The 10981-nt window shown below is 34.2% G+C and overlaps 1 pseudogene; it reads left to right on the plus strand.

Moving 5' to 3' along the window:
- LOC104848996 overlaps positions 1–10981 on the plus strand; it is a 266524-nt pseudogene that overhangs the window by 15542 nt on the left and 240001 nt on the right.

Here is a 10981-nt window from a genome sequence, read left to right on the forward strand (position 1 = left end):
ATTTAAGAAGAGTCGAGATTTTCTCTCAGGATGCTAAGATACTAAGTACAATATTGAGTAGCAAAATAGCATCTTATAATTAAGATAGAATGACAATATTATTTGGCATGTTAAATACTGTGTTGTGCTAGTCAGCAATAAAGCAGAATAAAGTCAAAAATATCTTTGCCAACAACAAAAAGACCTCAAACCAAGTTCTCATGAACCTAAGTCTGTTTCTCTAATTCTTTTAATATTTGTTCAGGGAGAAATTCCCACCCCTTTTATTTTACTGTCTCTCATTTTGTTTCCCTCCTCTGCCCTGCTTTTCATCTCTCTCCCATTCAACACAACCTCCAGCATTCCTTTCTCTATCTCTGTTCTGGGAAGTGAAATGATACAAAAGTGAAAGTAATTAATAGCAATAATTTAATAAAAGTTTTTGTAGCACCTAACGTTTGTACAAGTCTTATGAGTTCTAACATTTAAACCTAAAAAAAATCTTTTGTTAATGGTGAATTTTATAATATTTAGATACTCTTGCTTTGTCTGCCACTGTATCTCAATAGTTGCCTGTTCTATGAATGTAATAAATGAAACTGTGAATTAGCAAATTTGACCTGGTAGATATTGAACAAATATGTTTCTGGATATTTCTTGTGGAAAGGATATTAATTTTTTTTCTGTTGCTTTGTGAAGAAAGCCTACAAAGAATGTCACAAGAAATTACAACCACTGTTTGAAATCTGAATAATCTAAAAAGAAACAGACTATCTATAATAAATCTCTTTAATTTCTACTTTTTTAGACTTTCCCTCAATTTAAGCCAATATATTAATTTTTTAAAAGTGCCTTTTTCCCTGAATATTTTGTACAGCAATGAGTTATCTTTTGACCAACTGTTCATATGATATATTTTAATAGTCCCTACTGTGGTTATGTCGGATTTTGTCTTAAAAGGATGAGGTCATGAGAAAGAAGTTTAATTGGATCACAAAACTGCACATTTTTCTGGGTAAAGGTAAAGGGTAGGAAAAAGAGTTCATTATACTACAAGAAAGAAAGTAACCTTCAGGTACAGAACTACCATTTTTTAATCATTAAGGACAGACTTTACTATTAGAAATATATTCATAATAGCGACTTCACTTTAATTAGGAATTTCATCCATGCCCCAGCAAGTGCTATGAACTCATTAGGATATGTTAAGTTAGTGTATGGCATGGCAGGTGATGAAAAATGTAAGAGGAAATTAAAAAATAAATTGAGCTTAGGGTATTAAAATACATAAGTGACGCTCAGTTGGCAGTGAATTTGACACACACGGCTACTCTGGAAGAGGCAAAAGAAGAGAAAATGAAATTTCTCTCTTTGCAATGATTTCCTTAAAGTCTTGAATATTTTAATTGCATATATCAAAATAGAAACATTTGATTAGAACTTGATGGGAAGTAAGGATTCAAATTTAGGAAGTAGCTCTTATTAAAAAATTTTACATTCTAGTTATTAAAGTTAAGCTAAAAATATTGTGCTATTAAAATCACACTGGACTCCCAAATATAGTGAAAGTCTATTCTCTGCTGATTGATTTTGTCGAAACCAGTAATCTTGCATGAGTCCAGGAAGAACAGATTTAAAGAGGGGAACAAAAGCAAGAAGCATCAGCTCAGTTTTGAACAGGGAACTCAGGAGAACAGTATGCTGAGTCACTTATGAATAAACAGGCCTAGTTCAGGATGCAGTGAATTGAGAAATAATTGTTGAATACAAAGTCAGTATGTCCTTGATTTTATTTGTGTTACAAGTCTTCATTTAGTGCTCTTATTCTTAGTAAAGAAGTTTCCTTTAGTATCTTGCAAGTCTATTTATTGAGCATTTACTTTTTTTGTAAAGCTGATAGAGCATCAAAAGTCATGACTAATCCAACAGACAGTGGCAGTGCTTTGTCTACCATCATATCCCTGGGACTAATGCTTTTAAATGGTGCAAGAGTAGCGAATAGTTCATATGAAGCAGATTGCTAAAAGCAACCTGAATTGAGTGAGCACTGAGAGCAGAATTAGACCACTTAGTAGGTTTCTAGGAGGTGACAGACCTATTGGATGAATCATCCTTAGGTCCTGCAATCGGAGATCATTGAGTCTCCCTTCTCACCTAAAGTTATTTATATTCCGACCCCCTCCTTTGGAGTTTTTGACTATTGTTATTTGAGTAGCTCCAGTGTTGAAAATAATTTCAGATTTTAATGGTGTTTCTGGACTGGTATACAACAGTGTGATTCTGATTACTGATCCTGAATTGTTGACGGATGCCAAATCAATAACTGATCTTGGTATCTGTTTTTGTAGTTTTCAATTTCATTAATAAGTGCTTATGTTTCATGCATTTTATAATCATCTGTGGAGTGGTTACATGTACCGTAGCTTGTTGCTTTCTTAAAAGATCCCCTTTCCCTTCTTTCCCTCCCCGGCCTCCCTCTTCCTCCAATTCCCTTACCCCATTTTTATTATTATCTATATTATTCATCTAAGCTCATGTGACGGCACATAATGTTTACATTCATTAACGTTTTTAGGCCCTTGTGCACAGCACATCTTTATTCTACTTATTCCCTTTTCCTCTTCCTCACTGCTTGCACATTTTCCCATGATCCACTTCCCTATTGTAAGAGACCCAGCTTCTTGTCCCCTTCTATTCATCCTTTATTATTCTCCTCATTGCATCTGTTTTTTAAACACGAGAAGTCAATTATAGATATTTTTAGGAGCCTAAGAGTCACTGTGAGCATAGTATATTTTATATCTATTGAGAAAATTATGAAAATCAGAAAATTTACAAGTTGTCAAATAAGGAAGTTCAGATAGGTATGAAAAATTGTACTAAAATTTGCCTCAAGGTTTATCCTTCAAAAAGAATGTTCTGCATTCACGGTAAAGTTGGCAATAGTAGTAATAACAATACAATAATAATTTGGCATCACTTATATACCAAGTACTGTAGTAAGCACTAACTTTCTTTTAAGAGTGCAGTGTCATTATATATAATTTTGATCACTTTATAATTGAAGAAATGGAGATTTAAATAACGCCCAAATTGGAAAACATGGGGGGGGTGACTTAAAAGGAAGAACTACAATAGGATTTGAATCCCAATGTTACTATAACGACAAGTTTTTAAGGATTACCTAAACCAATGAAATTATTTTTTCTACTTTGAAAACACAAAAACATGGCAGAAATTGCTATAAAATATTGGAAATAAACATTAAAAAGCTAACTTATTCTAGAATGTTTTGCTACACAGATGTTCCAAAGCTTTCTCTCCTTTCAGTATTTGCCACTAAATTTCTTATGGTTAGCGCAAAAGAAAGAACACCCTTCCCTGTTTTATTTTTAGACTTCCAGTTATATAGATTTTTACATTGCCAGAGGCCTCTCTTACTCCCCACTGCAACTCTTTGTTATCTTAGCATGGGCATCATTTAAGGAATAATGAAAGGACAGAGAAATTAGTGTCACAGCAGCCCAGACCTTCTGAACCATTGTCCATTAACATCTTCAGTTGCAAGTTTTCTTTCCCCTTGGATTGATGAATACTGGTTGTCTACAAACATTAAGAGGAAAGTCTAGTCACCTAGCTGGAGGAGCAGAATTCAGATGTGCACAACACCTGTACTATTCGACGTCATAACCATACGCCTCTATAAACTGAATGCTTTTCCCATGGAGGGAACTCGAGTGCCCTTTGCTAAGTACTACCTAGATTAATTTAACCCAAAACATCTATATTACAGTTAGTTCAGAGAATTTAGGGCCCCAGTTTGGGCAAAGATCACACATGACCAAGAACCGTTTCCTTTTGTGACATTACTGTACAAACCATAAAATACAGTAGTTATGCCATTTACAGTCAGGCTTTTTCTAAGGAGTCATTTGAAACAGTAGCCTTTTCATCAGAAATATGTTGTTGGAGTCATTCCTGGAGGTAGAAAAAATGATGACAGAAGTGGAAAGAGTTCATGGACATCCTCGTTACAACGTATTATCCACATTTATAAACAGTCTTCCAGAACAAGTCGGTGTATGTTTTTCACTGTGAGTAAGCATCTCTGTGAACTTTGCTGTTGGGAAGTTGAATATGGAAACAAGAAGCATAGAAGGAACCTCCCCATGTCTATGAAAATAACCACTGGACTTCCCTTTGGTAATTTAAAAATTTTACTGAGGTCTTTCCATGTCTGTAGATTTAGAGAATTTCTCTCTTTAGCCATGTCCTGGAGAATGGCCCTCTTTTCTCCTTTTCTATTTTCAAGTTCCATTAGCTTCTGATGTTCTTAACGGGGTGCCTTGATGATAATGTTCTGAATTTATAGCACCTTTCAAGTGTGAGTACTTTACAAATGATATGAGTCCTTGGCTCACTCACCCAAGATCACGCTATCTCTCTAAAGCTGCTGGAGATTTAAATAGGTAGGAGGCAGCTTGAAATTGACCTGCAAGGCCAAGGATATGATCTCATTTCTACTAAAAACACCCTGGGAGTACCAAGGACCTGAAAAGGTTGAAAATGTTAGCTGTACATTCTTTCTGAAAGGCTACCTGTAGCTCTCCAGGGCCCTCCTGGGGCAATGGTCTTTGTTCAGTCAAAGGCAAGGAATTCATTAATTCAATCTCTCCTCTTCTCACCTGGGACTGTATCACAGTACCTTACCAAGAGTTTAGACCTTCTTTATCTATGAAATCTGACCCAGTCAGAGTACGAGAAAACTTTGCTCCAGGCAGAAGTTGTAATACATCTGGGTTATACGCCTTTCTCCAGTCTTTTATCAAACACATACAGTACTATTCTTTCTTTCTCTATTTCTCCTTCTGTCATTTAAATTTTTTTTCACAAGTATAATGTAAAAATTTTGAATGTGAGAGAAATGAGCTTACTTTTATATATCTATGTTTTCTAATTACATATAATTTTTATTCACCAAGTTACCCTGAAAAGTTCAAATTTTACATGGAAAGCAGAGACTGAATATGAATCTTTAAATTAAACTCAATCTCTTGAACTTTTAACGTCATTTTCTCTCCATTTTAATTGTTAATGGAGAGGTTTCAGAATTCTTTAGTTTCAAAAGAATTCTACAAAAATATGATCCTGGGTTTATAATAACCAAGTCGCTAATAATTTTCAAATGAAAGACAGTATACTAAGAAGTGAATCTGTAACATTTACAGCGCTGGTGAAGCCTTCAGTAAAGTCAAGTTAAATTACTGCACTATACCTGGACTATCTCTACTACATTTATGTTGCATTTGTGGAAGTAATTGAAGCTTCATACTTTTTAAATTGACTATATATGTATATGTGTGTGTATCTATGTCTATGTCTATGTCTATGACCACTGATTTGAGCTGCTTAATAGTCTATAAGAGTTTTGTTCAGACCCAGTTTTCTCTTTGGCTTTGCCTCCTTCAACCCTGATAACCTTCACTTGACTCAGCAACTAGCAAACACACATTCCCATTAATAGAGCTCTGAATTTGTTTCATTGTGCTCCTATTTTTAACCTAGTGCTTTGTTTGAAAATCAATAACCGCTTTTCAATATTGGATTTGTCAGTCAGGGCTTAGGTCAAATCAAGAAGCACTTAATTAAAGAACCCTCCAAAATGTCATTAAGTAGTTGCTAAACAATAGGCAGCAATAGTAGATGGGAAATAATAAATACCAAAATAAAAATATAAAAGTGAACGCTGGTCAGAGTGACAAGAGTTGAATTTGGCCTCTATTTTATTTTTTTAATGTATCTTATGCACATGAAACGGTGTCTGTTATATAGTTGTTCCTCAATAAAATATTGAACTGACAAATGAATACTAAATATTTATTTTGTTAATTTGAACTAAATTCACTGAACTCAGCTTAAAAAAAATAATAGGATGGTAATGTATAGGTATCTTCTATAACTGTATCCCTTAACCATTCCTCACAAACAAATTAAGCAGATTCTATTAAATAAATTACCTCTCCCCGATTTAAACATGCCTACCCAACCTTGGTCAAACTTGCCATGTTTCCTTGATCTAGTAAGATCTACTGCTAGTGTTCTGAGGAATCTTCTACAACTGTATTTTGATCTAAAAAATTTCAATAATATTTTATTAAGATGAATTCAATCATGATTTTATATTTTAAAACCTGATGACGAGAGAACTAAATAAAAACTGTCTTATAAGTGCGCTGAAATACATACCATTATCAAAAAGTTTTACAAGTGTAATAGAAATGGTCATTTCTAAAGTGAAACTGTCAATTAACAGAAAGTTTTACTCATGGCCTATGAACAACAGCCTAACATTTTTGTACATCTGTTCCGTATATAAGTCAGAGACACTATAGACACTGAGTCCACCACCACAGCTTAGCCTTTATTTATCTCTAAGGAAACAAGTTGCATATTTGAACCCTTATATTGAAAGGACTCCACCCATCCCGACTGAGAAGAAATGGATTCACAGCATTGCACCTAGCAGTTTACAAGGTATGACATTGTATTCCCATAAGTGCCATAGAAAAATTAAGGACGGCGTGTATCTTTACGCTTTCTTTTGGTGGATGCTGGAGACAAGTGATCATGGAAAACTTCTATACACTTTTATACTATTTATAAACCTTTCTATATTATTTAGCTCTGACAAGAACTCTTCGAGTAAACATGGTTATTATCGCCAGGGTAGCGTGGTTGTCCAGTGGTCAGCCAGGATTTAAGGGCAGGCCATCTGTCTCTCAGCCGGAAGTGCCTCTCTAGGACTCCGAGATGACCATGTGTAGAGAGGAATAAGGCTCTCTTTGAGGAAGATCAAAGCTATATTCCTTCCCTGAAAGTTTTTCTCAAGATATTCTTAGAGCTCTCTTCAGTCTCCTTCTTTTATTTCTGCCTTTGCTTCACTTGTTTCCTTTCACTGGGCTGTGGTTCTAGCCAAATCTCAATAGTGGGTAAGGGAATAAACATATAGGTAGATTGGACAAACTAGGATATTCTGTGCCGGAATTGACCATTGACATTGTCATAAATGTAAATTTGTATTATTTATAATTTACTTAGACTTTATATTTATAATGTATAAATTACATAATCACCTATTCTCTAATCGTGACAATATATTTTTCTGTACTTATAAGCTAATATCAGACTAAATTTAATAAGCACTATTTTAGTTATTAAAATAACTACAAAATACATATTAAAATTCATTTTACAGAAAAAGAAACAAGATTAAATTTACATATCTAATAATATTAGAATAGGAATTAGAATTTAATACTGTTGATTCATAGTTCCCAGACTCTCATCTCATTGTTATATTGTATACTTCCTTGTTTCTTAATTGTGTATGAGTCAGTTACAGAATTTTATTTGATTTTTGCATGTGCAAATGTGTCAGGGGAGATAGCTGGGTCAGGATCCCCGTCTACTACGCTCCTCCCCTGACTTGTTGAGTTTTTCACTGTAGGGAAGGAGGGCCACATTTTCCCATGATTCAGTTTCACATATCCTGTAATTCACAGTGGAAATACTTCAAAGCCAGTCTCTTTTCATGCTCACTCAATGCCTGCACAATTCCAATTCCTCTGAGTGAGAGCCAGTTAAGTGGTGAATTGTCTTTAATATCTGCTAATCATTCTGCTAAACTGAAATGGAGGCTGAGTTCCGCATGTAGAAAACGACATCTGATGCTGCTTTTTCCCAGAAAGTGTGAGAGCTCCCAGGCACAGGAAGCTGGTGATGGATAGCCCAGGCATTATGTGAAACTGTGAATGTTGAGTCTGACTCTTGGAGAGGTTCTTCTGTATTAGTTCATTTTGCTAAAATTTAGCAGAACAGGCCACACAAATGCGTTCCGAATGATTTAGTGCTACAATCTTTAAAAGATATATTTCTTCCACCTCTGTTTATCTAAATGAAATTTCCACTTTTACAACTCCCTTTGCTCAGTTTCTTATACTTTCTTGTATTTTACAGAAAGGTGCGTGCCCTATAACTTTTTCATGGCAAATTGAATTGAATTTAGATTCTGACAAAACAAAGCAGGCAAAAACTCTCAAAAAGCATGACAGAATGCCTGATTACTGTGCCTTTTCCTTAATATATAAAAAAATAAATAAATTCACCATTCCATTTCAAATGCAAAACTACTATAATGTGTCTGTTCGTACCACCAGTGTATTGAACATGGTTCTAATTATTCCTTGGCTGAACAACTGCAATGAGTAGCTAATGCATTTTTTACTCTAGTTCCCCTACCTTATAATTTTCTAAAAAATATTTATTTTAATATTGTTTTAAATTTCAAAAAATGCAAGAATTCTACAGGAAAGTGTTATATATGCTTGATCTAGGTGCTCTATTTATGTGTCTCATCTTCATTCTTTTATTTATTTATTTATTTTTCGCTGAGCCATTTGAACATAAATTTAAGGCAACATGCCCTGTTGCTACTAAGTACTTTAATTCCTAAGACCAAGGAAATTCACTTGCATGGATTCACTTTGTTACATTAACACCAATGTAATTATAAAAACAAACAATTTAACACCTATGTGATACTACTGTAATCTAAAGTCTAAATTAAAATTTGACCAATTGTATGATTGATAGACTATTTTCTAATCTTGCATCCAATTCAGAATTATGCAAAATGTTCTTATTTCTTTTATCTCCTTTAATTTGAAAAAGTTTCTCAGCTTATATTTTGGTTTCTACATCTTCATATCTTTGATGGTTACAAAATAGTTATTAAAGATAATATTTTGGATTCTTTAAATTATTGCAATTGAACTTTATTCATAATAGTCAAAATGAATAATGTAAATCTGATTTTTTTGTTGTTGTTGTTGACCATATCAGTAGCTCTTTAAATTGTACACCCTTTTGTGCTAGGCCTTCCTGATATGTCTGGCTACTTTTCAATAATTGCATTATCTTTGCTTAATACTACTTGGATTTTAGCCCTTTTTTGTTTTGTTTTTGCTCATTAGGCTTCTTACAGGGTTTTAATTTATTGTAGTATAGTAAATACATGATAAAATTCACAATTTTAAGTGGACACTTGATAACTTTTGAAAATGTGTATCATCATTCAACCATCATGCCAATCATGCTGTGATATTTCTATCATTGTTAGACGTTCCCTCCTGCCATTTCGCAGTCAGTTCCCTCCACTCTTCCTCCATCTTTTCCTTTATTTTTGAAACTATTATTAGGGTCTACTTTAAATGCCCTACCCGTTGCTTTCTACACCTGGATAAGCTCAGCATTTGTTTCTTTTGAGTGCTTTTTATGTCAGCTTCAAATCAAATTGTCCTGCTGCTTCTTCATCTATCTGTTAGTTTTTTAGCATATGTTAGACATATGGGCTCTGTCATTTTTTCTTCAAATGATATTTGTTTAGTTATTTTTGTTTTGGTTTTGGTATGCATGTATATTTTTGGTGTGCATTTGATCTAGTCAATCTTGATTTGCTTTTTTTATTGGAATGAGTCTATTTCTGACTTGAACTTAGCCTCTTGCCCTATTTCTCCTTCCAGGATGTGGTCCTCCCTTTTGAATATGGTCTTTACTAGTCCTATAACATAGCTTTGTAATGCTTCATCTGAATGGCTGAACTAATTGAAGTCTCTCCATTCTGGTTAACTGGAACCCCCAAATCTCCCAGTAGTGCATATCATCACACACTTTTGTGCTATAAATTAGAGGATCTTTTCTAGATTTTACTGTGTTTTTCTGTGCCACAAGGAGCTATGGTCAATGCTTGGAGATGCCTGGAGTCCTCTCTATGAAACTTCTTTTCTTTCTCAGTTACCCTGGACTGTAAATCACACCCATTTCATGAAATCAAGATGATGATCTTCACGCTTACCCAGTGAGACTGTCTTTGCTTTCATCTTTTGCTCTGTGATAGAAAGTGTTTCAGGTGGAAATTCAAGGAAGTCAAACTGTGGAACTACTTTATATCTTTCCCTTCTCCCAATGATGCAGTTCTTTTTTCATGTTCTTCAGTGCAAAACAACAGTTGTATCATAAACTTCCTTTAGTTTTGTAGTTTACTTGCCATTTAAAAAGTCCATAGAAGATTCTGTCTTGTCCCTGTCTATTTGTACATTGCTTCTAAAATGATCTGTGTAAGATACAAATCTATTATGTGAATGCTCTGTTTAAAATGTTCTATTACCTCTTTATTAAAATTCAAATTCTTTTTCATTGTTGATTTTGGTACCAGGTTTTGAACTCAGGACCTTTTACCTGTGGGGTATGTTGCCAATGAGATAAATCCCTGGACCTAAAATTCTTAATAAGAGATTCACTCTCAGAATCTTTTTGTGCAATTACCCCACCCTAATAATTTTCAATTTAATGTACGTGAGAAAAGAATAGTAGCTAAATATTTAAAGTAGATATTTTCCTCTTTTATCAATATAATTTGGTACATTATGGTGTGCTGGGGACCTAAATTTTTAACAAGATCTAGGCAAATTTGATGCAAGCAGTCCAAGACTATATGTTAAAGATCACTGTTGAGCTCTTACGACCCCTATCAGGATCAGAGGGTCAACTGAAAGATATCTGTTGGCAAAAGATAGATGCCCCAGCTAAAATAGAGGCGAATTCACACTTCTTGTGATCTGAGCCTCTCTCACTTAGGTCAAGTTGAAACATGAAATTAACTATCACAAGTAGAATGTACTTTTCTTTAAAGCTGCTTAACTTGAGTGTTTGTAGGCTACAGTTTGAGGAGTAATTTTAGATTACTTCATTTTTTCAGCCAAGAAGTTTTATACTTCTCTATTTTTATTTTTCTAATGACTTTGGCTAAATATTCTTTGTTTCTTTTTCAGATACAAAGTTATTATTGAGGGTTGGGGATTTAGCTTAGCAGTTCCACCGCCTGCCTTGCAAGCGCAAGGTCCCAGGTTCTATCCCTGGTACAAAAAAAAAAAAAAAAATTACT

The sequence above is a fragment of the Fukomys damarensis genome, unplaced genomic scaffold, assembly GCF_012274545.1.
Source record: "Fukomys damarensis isolate Sample0158 unplaced genomic scaffold, DMR_v1.0_HiC HiC_scaffold_33, whole genome shotgun sequence".
Taxonomy (NCBI): Eukaryota; Metazoa; Chordata; class Mammalia; order Rodentia; family Bathyergidae; genus Fukomys; species Fukomys damarensis.